The sequence below is a fragment of the Tiliqua scincoides genome, chromosome 3, assembly GCF_035046505.1.
Source record: "Tiliqua scincoides isolate rTilSci1 chromosome 3, rTilSci1.hap2, whole genome shotgun sequence".
In the NCBI taxonomy this organism is placed as follows: Eukaryota; Metazoa; Chordata; class Lepidosauria; order Squamata; family Scincidae; genus Tiliqua; species Tiliqua scincoides.
The window spans coordinates 152,781,321-152,800,575 of NC_089823.1; the positions used below are offsets into that span (position 1 = coordinate 152,781,321).

Consider the following 19,255-nt stretch of genomic DNA (forward strand, 5'->3'; position numbering starts at 1 on the left):
GAGGGCTGTAGCCTCAGCCCCCTCTTGTGCAGGTCTACTCACAAGTAGTCAGTGAGGCTTCCTCCCAGGAAAGTGTGGAGAGGACTGCAACCTGAGAGCTCCAACCAACTTGTCTGCTCAGAAGTCTCATTGTAGTCGAGAGGGTTGCAGCCTGAGTGAGGGAGGACAGGCAGGCAGGGCAGACACTGGCCTGTGGCTGTCCCCCCACCTTCGCCCCCAGCTCTGGCTTCTTCTTTTCCCCACCTCTGGAGTCTGTGTCCTTCTTTCCTTCCAGTAGGGTGCCTCTGGAAGGTGGGGGGAGTTCTTTAGTATCCATGTAAGATAAGCAGATGTCATAACCGCCATAGAGGACCAGGCGTCTGAAAACACAGGACAAGAATGAGTAACGCTCTTTACTCAGCGTGTGGTTGGTCTGCGGAACTCCTTGCCACAGGATGTGGTAATGGCGTCTGGCCTGGATGCCTTTAAAAGGGGATTGGACAAGTTTCTGGAGGAAAAATCCATTACGGGTTACAAGCCATGATGTGTATGTGCAACCTCCTGATTTTAGACATGGGCTATGTCAGATGCAAGGGAGGGCACCAGGATGCAGGTCTCTTGTTATCAGGTGTGCTCCCTGGGGCATTTGGTGGGCCGCTGTGAGATACAGGAAGCTGGACTAGATGGGCCTATGGCCTGATCCAGTGGGGCTGTTCTTATGTTCTAATGTTCTTAAGAATGTATGACAAAACTAACTAAAAGCTACAAGAGGAGGCTACATTATAAAAATGGAACCTATAAGAGCATAAAGGTAAAAAAAACCCTATATATGCAGTGTTATCTTCATTTTAGATGTCAAAAGGGTTTTGTGGCTCCAGAGGTTTTCTTTTCTCTGGAAAACGGGTCCAAATGGCTCTTTGAGTGTTTAAGGTTGCCGACCCCTGGCATAAACCATGATTTAGCCACCAATCATGTTACAGAATCAGCCCAAAATTGAAAAAAGTTACAGATATGGGACATGTTTTTCTCCAGAGCTAATTGGCCATTACCTCTTACATTCCTACCAGCACAGTGTATTGGTCAAAGCATGAATAAAACAATGAAACAATATTCTTAAGTTCTACTCTATTTCTCCAAGGCCTCATATAAGACTGAATGGTGCATGTATTTCAAAATAGACTAAATACAATAAATGCAGGCACCCTGTTCTGTGGAGTGTATAACAGCCAAACCATTATCCTAAAACAAAACAAAGTTAAAAAAGACAAATTAAGGGCGCAAGCCTAATCCCTTATGTCAGTATTTTCCACCACTGGCATAGTGGTGCCAATGGGATGTGTGCTGCATCCTGTAGTTGGGTGTCACTCATGGAGGCCTCCTCAAAGCAAGGGAATGTTTGTTCCCTTACATCAGAGCTGCATTGCCCTTAAGTCAGTGCTGGAAAGCACTGACATAAGGGGTTACAATTGCACCCTTTCCAGCACTGACATAAGGGCAATGCAGCTCTGTGGTAAGGGAACAAACATTCCCTGACTTTGCGGAGGCCTCCATGAGTGACACCCAACTGCAGGATGCAGCACATGTCCCATTGGCACCACTTAAAAGTTCACCATGAAAGTTCAACTAAAAATGTAGTTAAAATACATTTTTAAGCAATAGTATTCCAGGAAGTAATGTGCATTCCAATTTGATACAGAAAGAGTGTGAGTCTATCCAGGGTTACGGTTTTATAGTTTCACATAAGAGAGACCCTCTGAGGATCATAACAAGCTACAGCAATTGAAAGTGTTTCCCAATGGCCAGCATCAAATCCACAGGTGTATTTCCCTCTGAAATTGCCTTGACAACAGAAGTGAATGGGGAAGACTTGCTTGTATCACTCTGGATCAGAGTGCCTCAGTCTTTTGTTTCAATTTTTATCTTGACAAAAGATAGAGATGCCAGTGGGCCCAGAAAGTAAAACTGGTACAAGAGCACGCATTTGTAATGCTTCTGTTTTCTGAAGAAAATTGGTTCTTGCAAGAATGAAAACATACTTAGGCTTTCACAGTCACTGCCAATATTTCGCTTCTCTGTGCTATTTTGTAGGCTCTGTTGCAGTCAAAACTTATGTCAGGCACCATGCAAGCCAGACTGCATTTGTACTGACATTTACATTTCTGCTTAGTGTTTATCGCCATAAATGCCTTTAGACTGACAGTGTTTGCACTTAACAGTGGAAAATTTGGTGAAATCTTGCCAGGATGAATCAGTCCACATGCAAATGCACACAATTCCTCAGTGAAAATTAACTGTTGCAGATAATCAGAGGGATAATTAACCACCTTATAATCTTCATACAGTTATTTTCTAATTGATAACCTACAGTGTTCAAAATATATTGAACCTCCATTCCCAATAGGAAAATGACTAATTCTTGTCTGCTTACAGACAGCAGAATCAGGCTGAGAGCCCAGTCCTATCCTCTTCCTGGCACAGCATGCAGCTATGCCAAAACAGGCTATGGTGGGGAGGGACAATTAAAAGCTTGGGAAGTGAAAGGGAAAATATTTTCCCTTATCCCTCCATATTCCCCTTGACTGCCATTGGGTCTCCTCAGACCAGCACCATCTCTTTAGCTGGTGCAAGTCCAAGGAGACAAAGGAAGCGCATTGGCTCATTCCGCAGGGAACAGCATCCGGCGCAAGTTGCCTATGCCAGGTGCCACCTCCTCTTGTCTCTGGAGTGACAAACACCTTCCAGGACAAACAAACCTTCCAGGATTCCAACCAGGATCTTGCCATCCTCCTGCCCTGTTCTGCCCACCCCACCAACTCACCAACATAGGCAGGGTTCCTCTTTGCCACCACTGCACAAGAGGTCCACGTGCTTCTGGAAGGCATTTCATGACACCATAAAGCATGTTCTGCTGATTTACACTAGTTCAGGTGGTGCATTGCACAGTTAGGATTGGGCTGGTACTCACTTTGGAGAGGTGCCAATTGCAAGAATACAACTCCTGAGGGCTAATGTACAATGGGAAGAGCCACATTTGTAAGGTGAATGGAGTGATATAATAACAAAGTGTGTGGAGCAATGAGGCGTGGACTCTTCTCCATCAGCCCCTTTGTTTGAAGTACTTTTCTTCCCAGTTTGGCTCACTTCAAATATCAGAGCCAAGTTGGGGAGAAAAGTGTTTCACAAAGCGAACAAGGGAGGAGGGTGTTTAATGTTCACTTGACTCACTTGAATATTTTGTTGTAAAAATGAGGACCCTGTTTTGTTACCTGGTATGTTACCTGGTATCAGAGCCAGAGCCTTGCGATACAAGGTATCAGAGCCTTGCGATACAAGGACATCTGCAAGAGGGATCTGAAGGCCTTAGGGATGGACCTCAACAAGTGGGAAACCCTGGCCTCTGAGCGGCCCGCTTGGAGGCAGGCTGTGCAGCATGGCCTTTCCCAGTTTGAAGAGACACTTTGCCAACAGTCTGAGGCTAAGAGGCAAAGAAGGAAGGCCCATAGCCAGGGAGACAGACCAGGGACAGACTGCACTTGCTCCTGGTGTGGAAGGAATTGTCACTCCCGGATTGGCCTTTTCAGCCACACTAGACGCTGTGCCAGAACCACCTTTCAGAGCGCGATACCATAGTCTTTCAAGACTGAAGGTTGCCAATACGATCAGAGCCAAGTTGGGGAGAAAAGTGTTTCACAGAGCGAACAAGGGAGGAGGGTGTTTAATGTTCACTTGACTCACTTGAATATTTTGTTGTAAAAATGAGGACCCTGTTTTGTTACCTGGTATGCTTTTAAAGACATGTATAAGTGCACACCCAGAGGAAATCTTCTGTTTATGGGGCAAAGTGCAATGGTAAGTGGCACAATTCAATGGACTGGCATACAAGAAAAATAGAGAACCTTTACTGTGATGATAGCACCACCATAATAGGAAGGGGAATAAATATAAAATGCAATATGTTCAAAAGTCACTCAACTAGGAGTGAAGGAAAGAGAAGGAAATCCTTACAAGAGAAAAAGGGGTGTGTAAAGGAACAAAGGAGAGTAGAAAGGAGGGGGAGCAGGAGATAGAGAAATCAAGATGGTTACCCAGGAGGAACTAGAAATGGAAAACTGGGAGTTTTCTGGTAGTGGGAGAAAAACCAAGGGAAAAAGAAGAAGGAAAATTCCAAGGTTCCAGTTTTGGCAAAAGATCATGGTGGAGGTGCAGTTCTCTGTAACCTGAACCAGGGCTACAGGCAAGAAGTGAGCTCATCAGAGGGCCGTGAAGCCACTTCACTCAGTTGTAGTGGTAAGAGTTTGCTTCTCCCACTGCTTGATCACTCTTAACCGCCACTGCAGATGCTCAAAGGGGGCTTATGCTACCCTAATGTGCACCCAGGATAGGCAACTATTGTGATGGTCAAGGAAGTCCCAACCAGAGAACTGGGGCTGTCACAAGCCATGCAGCTTGACTCTGCATGGCAACCATCAAATGATCCTTGCAAGAAGTATACTTCATTAATACTTAATACTACTTTCTTCTTGCCCTTTTTCCATAATCTCTCTTCCACACACTTGAAGCAGTAGGGTGGCAGACCACCTCCTCCCATATCCACCCACACAAAGAGAACAGCTTTAGGGTTCTCTGTTCCACAAGTACTAGGAACCTCTGACTGCTCAGAAGACATGTAATTTTGGAAACTGTGAGTAAAGTATTTCTTTTGAAACCTTAACAAGACTTTGCTCCTGTGTATGAATTGATAGCAGCCTAACCAGGTGGATTATACCATAAGAGAAAGGACCTTCAACTGATTTCTCTGTCCCTCCTTTTCCAACAGTGGGTTTGAAACTGGTTTAGTAGGCTGGCAGAAGGAGCCCTGCACTAACTGACATGAAATGTATCAGGGATTTACTAGTGAGGGTTAAATCTAACACATCACCCACACAAATAAATTGAACATCAGGAGCATAAGACAGCCACTGCACTGAAGCTCTGTCAGTGTATAAAAACATTAGGCAGGCAGACACAATAAAGACCCTGCTCAAAGAATAAACCTGAGTGGAGAATAGATCTGCACTGTGCCTTTAAGATCTCTCCACCGTAGCAAAATCATTTCACGGGCCACGAGCTGCAGAACACCTAGAACGTGACTCGTTCCAACAGTCTCATCCAACTGGCCTAGTGCCAAGTGCCCATCTGTGTGAAGGAGAGATAGCTTATATCATGCAAGTTGACTCTTCTGTAACAGGATAAGCACTGGATAATAATAAAGCTGAGGGTATAGGGAGAGAAATTTTTTTAAAAAATTAAATTGCCAGCTGCCCATTTTATTAAAAGAATCATAACTCCATTTCATTTTTAATTTTTAGTTAAATGCTTGACCAGAGTTTAACAGTCGATTCTAACACATTGTCCTTCTATCACTTCCTCTTCTCGTATGTCGGTATTCATACTACAAACATGAAACATTTCAGATGCTGTATGGAAAGTGTATACTGTAAATAACTGTATCGAAAAATCTTGGATTTTCAAAAATATGATATCTAAATCCCAAATCACTACCTCCTTTCTACAAAGGACTATGTTTTGAACTGAACATGAGTTGAAAGGTCGAGCATTTATTTAGTCCTCCATAAGAAATGGGCAAAATGTACTTTAATCCATATCCTAGTACGAAGATGCCACAGAGACCTTGGCACAATTCTTCCCTTATTATAATATTCATTCCTGTGCATAGGTTTAGGTGCTGGCCAAATTGGGAGTGAACAGCAAAAATGGATAACCCTGCCAAAGCTACTCTTGTTCTGTGGGAGCCAGATTAAGGCTGCAAACCTATACACACTTATCTGGGAGTAAGTCCCATTGAACTAAATGTGACTTATTCCTGAGCAGACATGCTTAGGACTGTGCAATAAATCCCTGGAAATGATACCTAACGTAATAATAATAATAATACTACAGGTATTTATATATTTATATACCGCATTTCTTGGTCGTCAGATTTCTCCTCAGACTTTAATTCAAAGCGGTTTACATAGGTAGGCTGTTCTAAATCCCCGTAGGGATTTTTACAATTGAAGAAAGGTTCTATCTTTCAAGAACCACAACATTTCAGATGGATCTTTCTGATCCAGTATCACATTCTGGCCTCCAGCTTCCTCCCACGCAAGCTGACAAGCAGCTCCTTCATCTCTCACATGGAGGACAGCCAAGACGCTTCTTCGCTCACGCCAAAGAGCAGGTGGAATAACTTAGCTCAGCTTGTCAGCTGCTTCAAGGTCACGCCATTCACGGTGCTGGTGGCCTCGAACTGGCGACCTTCAGATGCTATCTTCAGGCAAACGGAGGCTCTACCCTCTAGACCAGACCTCCTGCCTCCTGTAATACATTAACCCATTTCTGCCCGTGTACACATTTGGTCCCTGTTGCGTATATGCAATGTTGGGCAGAAATGGCTTAATGAGAAACAGTCAGTCCAAAATAATCTCTCAAGCAGCAAGATTGTAAAGAAGCCGCTACCACTGCCGCTTCCTCATGTATTGGTGGTAACTTCTTCACTATTGACTGACTTTGAGAGTAGGTGACCACTGAGGTTCGTGTGTGCATTTGGCTGGCCAACGTGCATCCTGGTGGGCATGTCTTCAGCTGGGCTCATCAGAACTGAGACTGGCTAAGGAGGCGAAGACTTCGGAGCGGAGCAACCCTGTCTCAGCCCCAGCCAACTGAAGGCAGGCCCGACATGGTCAGTCAGATACACATGCACCTACCTCTGCGGTCAACCCCCTCAAAGCCATGGCCACCACATCTACGGCTAGGGTGCATGCACTGCCTCAGCTCCCTCCGCCCTCACCCCTTCTTACTGCCAAGGTCCTCAACTTTGGTAGTGATGGCGGCGTTTGGAGCTCCAAAGCATCTTGGCCTATCTCAGCTCCAACAAGCCCAGCAGACTTGGCTAAGTCGGCGCTGTTGCCGCTTTTTACTCTATGTAAAGTGCCATGTACACTGATGGTGCTATATAAATAATAAATAAAACTACACCATATGTGACCAAAGGGCAGCGTATAAATGTTTTTAATTAATAACATTTTATCAGAACTAAATCTGCCTAGGTTCGATGGGGCTTACTTCCTTGTAACTACATATACATTTTCAGCCTTAAACTATTGTTTCGGGAGCAAAAAAATCCATTAAACACTATTTTTGTGTCCCACTGTGAAGAAATCGCTGAATCTCACGTTACCATTTAATTGCACTACAACACTCCAGTGAATTAATCCCATTTCCAGAAATGCTACATCCCAATGTTAGTAACATGAATTTAACTTGAAAAAAACAGTTTTGGAAGTATCAGCGCACGACCTCTGTTTCTTTATCCAAACTGATGTACAAACATTTCAGTGTGGCAGAGTCACTGCTACATTAACATTTCCGAACCAGAGGGACACATAAATGTCCTCTTGAGTTTAATAGTGGTAATATGGGAAAGTAATGGCTTCCTTTCTACAAAGGAACATTTTACAATAATTGCACTGGAGAAAAGGAAGTGGACTGCCATCCCAGATCCTGATTTCTTCACCAATGTGCAGCAAGGTAGCCTTCTTAAAAGGCATCACTCACTGTCACTCTTTAACTAGACCAAGCAAGCTAATGCCACCCACATCCTTCTCTGTCTTGATCCAAGAAAACCATTAATAAAGCCCCTCTGTGTATCTGTGACAGCTTGTGGGAAATCCACATTTTGCTGGTGACATTCCCTTTTGTGCTGTTAATAAACACCAGGGTCTATTGCACTTTACTCTAAAAACAACCTTGCACGTCTGCATGTATACATTCAGACACAAGGCTTCCATATGGCCCTTCCAGGGCAAAGTCACCCCACAATGGACAAAGAGAAGCTGGTAAAAATGATTAGGATGCAAAAGCGTACACATTATACCAAATGCAAATAATGTGTAAACGGCAAGCAATCTGGCTGAACAGCTGTCTGAAGGTCGATGAAATGAGAGGTGGTAATGGAAATGGACTGACAAGTGTATATTGTCAGGCTAGGGCTAGAACAACAAGCAGGTCAAGACAAAGTCCTTTCTGTTATTCTTTGTAGAATCAGACTAAACTGTCTCATGTTTTAGACCCCAACATTCAAACACAGGAATCCCAAATTCTTCTAGCCTCCACAGGCCATGCTCTAGGCAAACCAAACTCTGAATGGTCAAGCATCTTGTGCCTTCTTGCCATTAAAGAGCTTATACAGATCCACCATACTTTCCTTAACTACATCTGTTGATATATAACCACATAGAATCATATAAGCTGCCATGAACTATCTCCAACCCTCCCTTTTCCTCACTCTGTGAAGTAAGAAAAGCTGCAATGTAACCACTGTCCCAGTAAGCAGTAGTAGCTGAATAAGGATTTTTAACTTTGGTTTCCAAGACCCAGTGCTATCTAGGCACTATACCATGGTGGTTCTCTCAGGTAGGTGGATCTACCTCTCAGATAAAAAATACTGGCAAGATATCAACAGAGGAGTCACGAGAACACATGACTTGAATGTGGCTTTAGACCTTTGGTTGCAATCCTATAAACACTTACCTGGGAGTAAGCCCTATTAAAATCAATGGGACTTACATGAAAAAATATCAGCAATGAACATGGGGACTTACCGGCTTATAATAAAATACCACTTTTTAGCTATGTTAGAGTTAACAGAAGTCAAGGCCGTGATATATTTAATGAAAATCAGCCACCTTTTCTTAACTATTAAAGTACCAAAATGAAAATATAAACATTAGCCATGTATTTTATACATTACACAGGCACACAATGGCATTGGAAACTTTGAACATAACTTATTGCAAATTTTATGCAACTCCTAGAACTCCTAGAATGCTCCTGTGAAAGTGGGTATCCCCTTCCATCCACAGGTGAATTTGCCTGAAGCTTTTAAACACACACAAAAAGCACCACCACCCCTACAATTTGTTGATGAGTATTATTCCTAACCAGTATTCCTTCCAAGGGGCTAGCATTGGTGCACAGACCCCTTCATCACCTGCACAATGCATGACTGAGTCGCAATGCCATCTCCAGATGCTCAACAATGACATCATTAAGTCATTGTTTCCAGATTGCTGAGCTCTATGCTGTATGGAGCTCAGTTCAGAGGTGCATAGCCACACACCATACAGGTAAGACTAAGTTTGAGGGCGAGAGAAAGAGAACAGTAGCTAATAATTTCTGGACCATAGTTATTTTTAAGTATAGCAGATTAAAAAACAGTTCCATATGAAAAAAAAATATTGGCCTTATTTTATAACACTGCCATAGGAAAAGAATTATCATCCACTTCAGAGCTTCTTCTGAACCTTTTCACATTTGTTTCACTGGATGCCTCTGCTTGTGTTGACAGCCTGATAAACAAAGACTGACAAAGAAAGCTCTAATGTGCATATGATCTGCTTCTGCAGAAATCTTCCTTGGGCGCCAATGACAGGAAGATCCTATCCTACCCTGTAAAAATAAATTCATTCTCTTCAGCTGTTAACAGAAACAATGGTTATACCGGTGTGCCCTGATATCTGTGGGGGTTCCATTCTGGAACCTCCTGCAATTAAGTGAAATGAATGCCCCCCCCACCCTCCAGAGGCGAGGGGAGCTCAGCTCCCCTCACCTCCAGATGGTTCTCTGAGCCCAGCAGTAAAAAAAATAGCTACTTTCGGTTTCTCCACAAAACTGGAAGTTACTTTTTAAATGCCTTATAAGGCATTAGGAGGCCTGGGTAAGCCCCTGAGGGTTTCAGAGGGCTTTGCCTCTGGAGGGGGTGAGTGAGGGGGGCCATGGACCCGATATATGAATAAGTGAATCCGGGGACATGGGATCCACAGATACAGGGACTCTCCTGTATAAGTTTTTTCTTCCTCATTCACATTCCATTGGTCTCTAACAGCCCAATCCTAACCCATGCTGGAAAGGATAGGCCAGCTGGATCTCTTCCATTTTGCCCTGATCTGCCCTTCTCATACTCCCATGCCAGCCTGACATGGACGGCGTAAACTCATCTTTCCTCTGGGGCAATGGTGCCAGAGATGGCCTCTGGAGGCTGATGCACATCCATGCACCAGCCTCCTCACTCCCATGGTGGTGCAAAAGTGCCTTAAGGCACTTTTGCGACACCTCCAGGCTAGCGCAAGGGACTTGCACCAGCTCAAGGGCCAGATGGGATTGTGCTGTAAATTGCTGTTTTTACGTTTTTAATTGCATCTGTATTATTTTAATTTCTTTTAATATTTTTACTTACATGTTTTATTATTGTATTTGATTATATTTTATGTTGTAAACCTTGCACATGCCTGATCTTGTCTGATCTCGGAAGCTAAGCAGGGTCAGGCCTGGTTAGTACTTGGATGGGAGACCACCTGGGAATACTGGGTGCTGTAGGCTTATACCATAGTCTTTCGAGACTGAAGGTTGCCAACCAGATGTTGTAAACCACTTTGAGCACCAGAAAAGTGGTATGGAAATATTTTAAATAAATAAGTTGAATAGCTAAATTTGTTACCATACTTTAAGTCCTAGAACTCTGCATTCTGAGTAGAAAGTCAGTTCCACTACATTTAATGGAGCTTATTCCCAAAACAGATGGAATCCTATGCATAATTTGGGTGCTTTCAGTTGCAACAGATAAGAAAAATCCAAAACCAATATTGCTAGTTGCTCTCCTGATACAATGTGGGCAGCTTCAATGTGAGATCTTCCATATCTCCCAGGCAAAGGTGTTTAACTGATACTGGGCTTCTGCTGGAACCTGATGCTGTAATTTACAATATGCCTTTCTTTACATTTTACCTTCAGTAGTTTTATTGTCTGTTATCTGTTGCTGTTGCATTATAATTTTAGCTAATTGAACATTTCTTTGTTGGTTGTATTGGGATTGTTTGTGAAAGCAGGGTACATATATTAAAAAATATAACAACAAAATATCAGTGTAACCAAGGTTTAGATGCTTTTGCTGCACCAGAGTTGCTTTGCCAAGATAGGTTTGGTATTTGGTTCTTGTTACACCAGCATCCGTGCATAGTTGGAATAGCATTGCTAGGACAGGCTGAGGACATGACAGACGCCACACTGGTGTCTGTGCACCACTGGCACACTGTCCAAAAAGGATTGGTATGTAAAATTTCCTGAAGTAGAAGTTAATTAATTTACTGAGAGCACAATCCTGTGCATGTCTGCTAAGAAGTAAGTCCTACTGTGTTCAATGGGGCTTACTCCCATATATGTAGGATTCCAGCTTGTGTCTCTTATGTCAAATAATTATATTTTCTGAGGTGAAAGTCATATTAACTTTTGAATTAAACAAGAGCCACAGAATGGGCTCATGCTAAAACATGACATGACAGATTTATTACTACTACTAAATTATTTTTCACATTTCTATATCAGCCTTCCTCCAAGGAGCTCAGGGCAGTGCATATAGTTCCTCTCCTCCTTTTGTCCTCACAACCACCCTGTGAGGTAGGCGAGGCTGAGACTGCCTCAGGTAGGCGAGTTGACTTGCCCAAGGTCACCCAGGAAGCTTCATGGCTGAGCTGGGATTTGAATCTGGATCTTCGAGGTCTAACTCTCACATTTACTATACATTATATACTGCTTTTCAACAACAACTAAAAAGTTCATGAAGTAGTTATTGGAGAAAATCAAATGTCTAAATGGCTCCTTGTCCCAAAAAAAGGTCACAGTAAAAAGATGCAGAACACCAGCAAACAGCCAGTAGAAAAACTGTGCTGGAGTGAATAGGGACAGTTCCTCTCCTCCTACTACACTAAGAGGAGCACCACTTGAAAAAGTACACATTTACCTAGTTAGCAGGGTTGTCTGAATATCAGTGGCAAATGCTACCTGTGGATTAAACATGAAAACATGTCCCTCAGGAATCTAAAGGGCACACTCTTCTGCTCCCTTCCCTATTCTGAGAGGAGTTGGCTTTTCAGTTGAAAGATGGGCAAGGCTGTTCCAAACCCATTCCTTTATTTCCTGTCAAGGATATTTCCACCTTCCCACATTGCATGATCAGGACTCTTATCTTCAAGAACTGATACATAAATTACACAATGCAGATCAGAATCATTGTTGATTATCCTGTACATATTATCTGCAATTGGGTCAATTTTGTATCATCTTCTCCACCCCAAAGCACATGCAAATCTCAGGGGCATTATTATGCAGATCTGTAAAATTGTTGCATGTACAAGCAGTTTAATTAAGCAACAGCTTGTGCTTCCAGTTACCATGTTTTTCCTCACTGATCTAAAAATAATAATATTTGCAGGTCAGCTTCCTGTTTAGGGACACTTATTAAAAATGGCAAATAGAACTGGCAAATAGCAATTTTAGCACTGAGAGAAGAAAATAGATTTCTCAGCATCCCCAGATGGAGGATAATGCTATCATCATGTTCTTAAAAGTGCCCAGTTCAAATGTGATAGAGAATCTCTGTTCAACTTCTGCCTCCAGTACTGTCACCACTGTTTTATTTCATTCATGCAACCATGCACAAATCAACCCCCTTTCTCATTTTGCAGGAGAGATTTTGGAAAGGTTTCTTATAGTTTAGGCTGCTAGCTTTGTTCCAAGAATCTCTTTCTGTTTACTGGTTTTATGGTGTGATTAACTATTTGAAAATCCTCAGTAAGGGTCCATAAGACATGAAGTCCAAGATTTACAGCATAATCCTATACGTATCTACTCAGAAGTAAGTCCCATTGTATTTAATGGGGCCTACTTCCAAGAAAGTATATAAAGTAATAGGTGGGTTGCGAGCCAATTTCAGGTGGGTCCCCATTCATTTCAATATTTTATTTTTAATGTATTAGACTTGATGCTACACTAGTATGTGACTGCATTTGGGGAAATGTTACAGATCTGTTCTTTGAACAGGTTACTATGTATATGCTTTTAACAATGATAGTAAATGGAACTTACTCCTGGGTAAGTGTGGATAAGATTGCAGCCTAGGATTGATAAAAAATTTTCCTGCTTGATGATGTCCTTCCAGTCATGACATCACTTCCAGTGGGTCCTGACAGATTCTCATTCTAAAAAGTGGGTCCCGGTGCTAAAAGTGTGAGAACCACTGTGCTAAAACAAACCATTAAGGGCCCAATCCTCAGTTTCATGCCTGCCATAGGCTGACCTGGGGCAAATGCCCCGAGCACCAGCCTCTAGGGCCCTGCGGAAGTCTCTCTGAGGCTCCCGATGGGGGCGGAAACTGTGCTTCCGGTTTGCCAGAAGCACAGTTTATAGCTCCAGGAAACCTCACAGATGTTTCCCCAGCATGGGAGGAGGCCATGCGAGGCTCTGTGAACCTCTGGTAAGGGGGGGAAATTTCTGCCCAAGGGGGGCGGCGACAGCCCGCAGGGGGGCGCCGGCACGGAGCTTTGCCCTGGGTGCAGGGCTGCAGATGTCCGTGGCTGCCAATCCTATCCAACTTTTCAGCACTGGTGTAGCCGCAATGCAGCCTTGAGGTAAGGGAACAAATGTCCCCTTACCTTGAGGAGCCCTTTGTAACTGCACCCCACCACAGGATGCAGCACTTGCCTCATTGGCATGGTTGCACCAGCACCGGAAAACTGGATAGGACTGGGCCCTCAGTTGGTACATTGAGAAGTTGAGATCATCATGTGATTCTCCACCCCCCCCCCCAAACTTAAGTGCATAAAATAATGAGGAGACAAATCTCTAGCAAAATAGATTGCCTCAAGGCAGGTGTGAAACACATTACAGCAGTTCTCAAACTGTGGGTCTGTGGCCCAGCAGTAGTCACAACCCAATTTTTGGTGTGTCACAAAACTGACAAGGCAGATCAGGCTATGTGCACCAATGGTTAAATAATCTTCTACCTGGGGGAGCAGTGCTGCCCAATCATCATTATAGCCATAGAGTCTTGAGCAGCTCTGTGAAACTTTTTTTTAGGTGGGTCCTGATGTTAAAAAGTTTGGGATCCACTGCATTAGGAAGACAAGATTTTATTACTATCTAGAACAGATTCTGAACTATACCTAAGGGAATTTTTCTAAAGTCTGAGAATGGATGTAGGATAAGATTGAGGAAAGGTCATACAACCCACCAATTTTAAAAGTGCTCTACTATCCCCAATTCAATAGTGAAATTTAAAACACACACACACACACACACACACACAGAGGTCCAACAGCTCCTGTTTAATGCTGGTGGTCCATGGAGGCTGATGAGGAGTTGCTATGGATTGCAAATTACTTTCATTAAATGTCTGTTAATACAATGAATTATAAGTGAAATTCTAATGATAGGATACTGGTCATATCACCTCCATTCAATATTAATTGGGTGACATTTTATTTTAATGGTACATTAATTAACGCAGAATTTCAATGGAAGTCTACAAAGCACTCACATTAATACAAATGAATTCATTACCATCAGTGTTATTACAAGTAATGACAAATAAGTATGTAACAGTAGGACCCTTCAAATAATAATCACGAATCATTAGGTACTGCATTAATTTATACAACATATTACAAATATATACATAGATTTTATGTATACATTTGTGTGCTAATACTACTTCATTTGCTCAATGGTTTATTATAATCATCATATTTATTACAGAAAAGCTGTTGTCAAGCACTAAGGAATCACTGGGCTCAACAATATAAAAAATATCCAATAAATGTTCTTATTTTATTTATGTATTTGGATTTTTATCACAGTACTCACAGTAGATTACAAAATATTCAAAGCCCACCAGTTACATATTTAATGAATAAGAGCTAATCATAGTACCTGTGTACATATAAAAATAAAATCCCACCTTAGGAAAGCTACCAAGAAAGAGGGCACATCTCAATCTGTGATACTGTCATACAGGCTTCGCAGATGGATAGAGTAACTTGGGAAGCTGCTCTCAGATGTTCTTATGTGATAGGGCAAAGAGAGGTGATTTTTTTTAAATGAAAGTTGGACCCTAACCACTTGGAAGCAGCTGTAAAAGAAAAACCTACTCAGTGCCGATAAATTGCTATCTTTTTTTACACATAGAAAATTCTCTTTGTACTCTGCTGAAGTTAATGTTTCAATCGTTTCCTTGCTGCAAACAGCACAGTAATGTCTCTTTTTTAAAACAGGGTACCCCACTCCCCTCAGTTTCTGAACATATTTTTATTTTCTGGGTCTAAGACTGACCCATCCATGAGCCCAATCCTACCCAATTTTCTAGCTCCGATGCAGGTGCAATGCAGTCCTGAGGTAAGGGAACAAATGCTTCCTAACCTTGAGGAGGTTTCCATGACTGTTCCCCATCACGGAATGCAGTGTGCACCCCTTTGTTGTGGCTGCATCGGTGCTAGAAAATTGGTTAGGACTGGGTTATACTACGAAGCACTCACCTCAGGCAGTGGATTATCACAGGGTGCCCACCTACACCCACACACCCTCCTATACTTCTCCCCCCATTCCCAGAATAGGAAAGGGAATACAAAAAACAGAGACTGGTGTATTACCAAGTATGGGACGGGGCGAATTTGGCATGGTACCCCAGGTGCCAGGAGAACTTGGACTGGCCCTGTCTGGGCCCCCAATATAAGGCAAGATTTAAAGAACTGCATGCAGTTCCATGTGTGTTTCCAAGAACGTTCTTGCCTTCTACAGCCCCTCTGGCCCCTAAAAAAGTGTCCCAGAACCTTGTTGCTTCTGAATGGGTTCCTGTTTGGCTATACTATTCAATTTGTTGCATGACTGGAGGAAGCAGCAAGGAACTGGCAAGAAAAGACTTAAAATGAGCATGGGCATTTTGGCCACTCCCTGCTGCTCCCCAGTTAGAATGGCTGGCCATTTGGTTGAAGCAAACTACAGCTGCTTGATCACCAATGATCATGCTGGTAATTGCTATACTCCCCAAAGGGGATCCCATTCCACAGTATGAGAAGCAGTGGAATAAGGAAGGAATTTCTGCCTTCAGCATATGCTAAAGCTATGTTTTACTAAGCATTGTGGGTTATACTGTGAGCTTAAGGTTTTGGGTTTTTTTCCTCTTCTTTGGGGATTTTGTACAACTGGCAAAGAGGTCCTAGAAGAATGGTAAGCAGACACATGAGATGATGGTACATCAAAGTGAACACAGGTTGCACAGGGTTAGGGAGAGAGAGCTGTGAAATAGGTCCATCTGAGAACAGCAGGTGAATCTAAGGTGATATTAAACTTGCATGCTGCTTCTCTGAACAGGTGACACATTGCACAAGTTAACATTTCAGGTTGACTCTGCCGAGTCAAACTCTGGCGAAGAATAATTATATAAATGGTTATGGGGCAGTACGTCTGGCCAAGTGGTAATCCGTCTGTGAGATCTCAGTACAACGACATTCAACAAGTTGTTGAAAATGAAGATGCCAAAAAATTATAGGATTTCTGACTACAGACAGACAAACATCTATAGCACAATATACTAGACATAACTAGTCGAGAAGAAGAAAAACAAGTCAAAATCATCAATACAGTAAAAATCATCAATACAGCAATACTAAGTGATAGCAGAGTAGAACAAAAAGAACTGGAAAAAACAAAATATTTTCATTCTATCTGCTTAACATCATAACAACTTGAACCTAACATAGTCTTCATCAAGATAAGTAACTCAACATGCTGGAAAATAGTTGCTTTGAGGGTATTCTCCATTTGTTTTTGCTTATAAGTCAGCCACCAGTTTGCTATCTCTGACAATAGCTTGAGTTTTTCTTTTACTAAACATATTCAACTAAGCAAAACTGAGAGAGTTCAGTTCTGTTTTATCTTCTGGTCCCTGTCACTCATTGACAAAATTTATTCTTAGTGCAAGATAGAAACATGCTCTTGGTATGCAACAGAGAAAGTCAGTAAAACTCTCTAAAATACTGTTTTTCTATCTCCTATGTCCATCTTTCAGGCAAATTATAGATGAGGAGAAAAGAGCATATGGATTTGCCAGAATATAATGATTGCACAACATGGATTTCTCAATATCTGCCTGATTTTATGTTGTTCTCACAAACCGCTTGGTATGCATGAAATTCTTAGTCTCACACTGAGAAAGCTGGCATCATTTTTTCCATTCTATATGACTTTATTTTTCAGGAGTACATTACTTGACTCCCTCTTTTCTTGAACTTCAGTTTTAGAAATGTAGGCCAATAAAAACCTGTTCTATTTCTTCCACCTTAAATGTAGAGTACCAGTATGCCCCGTATCTGCAGGGGTTCCATTGCAGAACCTCCTGCGGTTAAGTGAAACAGTGGATATGGGTGAATAACTCCTCCCCCCCACCCTCCAGAGCCAAAGGGAGCTCAGCTTAGTTCTAATGTTTAGGGGGTCTGTACACAAACATGAGCTTCCTGGGATACACAGATCACCTTGTGGCCAGTAGGGCATATGGACTAAAAGAAACTTTGGACATAATATTTGCCAGTAGGGTATATGCTTTTGCTGCAGACAGTCACAACTTGTCCACCAAAACAGAATATGTACATCTGCTGAACAATGACAATACCATAGTCTTTCAAGACTGAAGGTTGTCAACTACTACTACATCTGCTGAACAATGACAGACAAAAAGACCACTTCAAATTATCTTTTTCAACCCTTGCCTTCCCTCTCCTTTGCCACTCATTGCCCCATTTTAATCTATAACCAATCCATCTTTTGTCACTACAGTATTTTGCTTCCCAGCTACCCCCAATACATGAAATATTTTATGGGTGACCCATTATTCCTTGTAGCCCAAAGTTACCACAAGCTCCCAAGCAGCAGCATGTCACTACTGCTCATGCCACTTATTCCTTTCGCTCCCCTCTCTCTGCCTCTGCTGCTGCTCCATTCAACCTGTCAAGCAGAAAGTACTTAGCACCTACTGCTAAAAAAGAAACCTGTTATATAGGCAAAGAGTCCTTGTAGGTATATGTAGTGATGACAAGAAGGAAGAAGAGGCTGACATGCCAGCTGCCAGTTTTATTTCATGTTATTCTCTTCCAGGTAGAAAACATGGGCATGAGATCTTGACCTGACAGCTGAACTTGGCTGCTCATTTTTCTTTTAACTCTATCTATAACCAAAAGGACCTTTGACAGAGAATCATCACTGACAGAAAATGTGAACAGCTGTATAGCTATGAGTTACTTCACAATGATCTTCAGCACCCTCTATTAAAAATGATCACTGTCCCAAACAAGGTTGTGATACTACACCACTTATTCATTCAGCTCCATTGAGGCCAGTTTTCAAATTAATAGTGACTAAGTGATTTTATTTGGACTACATCTATTTGACACAGCAAATATTTTAAAGTCGGATGCACTGGTGAGAGCTAGTACTTACCACAGCTAGTTTCAAATGTGTTTGTCAGTGTGCAAATAAACAGTGACCATGATTGGGCAAGATCATCTTGAAAGAATTTTGACCATATTAAAAAAAAGGAACCAGCACAAATTGAACCTAACTCAATGACAGTATGGGGACAGAATTATAAATAGAAAAGAGTATATTCCTGTCAAATATCTTTCTACTGAATATGAACTGATAAACAGTTGACCAAGACCACCCTTACAGAAGTGTTTCCATAGCAACACAACGCTGAGACATTAGAGTTCTAGTTACTACATTTTTACCCCAACCGTCTTCCAAGGAAGTCAGTGCAATATGCATGCTTTCCCCCCAACCATTTTATCCTCACAACAACTCTATGGGGATGTAGTTAGCTGAGCAGGGATTTGAACTTGGTCTTCCCCTAGTCTACAACTAACCACTAGAGCACCATTTCTCAAACTGTGGGTTGCAACCCACTTGATGGGTCATGACCTGATCTTTGGTGGGTTGCAACAGGCTGGCAGCTCGGAAGATTGCAAATGAGGTTGGTAGTGCCACCTTGGAAGATGCCAAATCTGGGCACCGCCATTTTAATAGGTTCCACTGAGCCTAGAGAAGTTTCAGGACTGCTGCTGGGGTGAATGAATTAAGCTGGTTGGTGATCTGCAGGAGCATGAGAAGCGGGCTGGGAGAATTAGGAGTGAATTAAGCATTCTGGTGACCTGCAGTTGTATATGAAATGGGGTAGGGGATTGGGGGAGTGAATTAAGCAAGTTGGTGATCTGTAGGCGTATGTGAAATGGGGTGGGGAAAACAGGGGAGTGAATTAAGCAATTGGGGAATCTGCAGGGGTATGTGAAATGTGGTGGAGGAAATGGGGGAGTGAATTAAGCAAGTTAGTGATCTGCAGGGGTACGTGAAAAGGGTT

At 42.4% G+C, this 19,255-nt stretch overlaps 1 protein-coding gene and 1 pseudogene across 1 annotated transcript in view; both read right to left on the reverse strand.

Annotated features, from left to right (window-relative positions):
* The window catches only part of CDH23 (cadherin related 23), a 453,381-nt gene that overhangs the window by 309,909 nt on the left and 124,217 nt on the right, over nucleotides 1-19,255 (reverse strand). The gene's annotated exons all lie outside the window — the stretch shown is intronic.
* Nucleotides 10,053-10,143, reverse strand: LOC136647103 (small nucleolar RNA SNORA17; annotated as a pseudogene).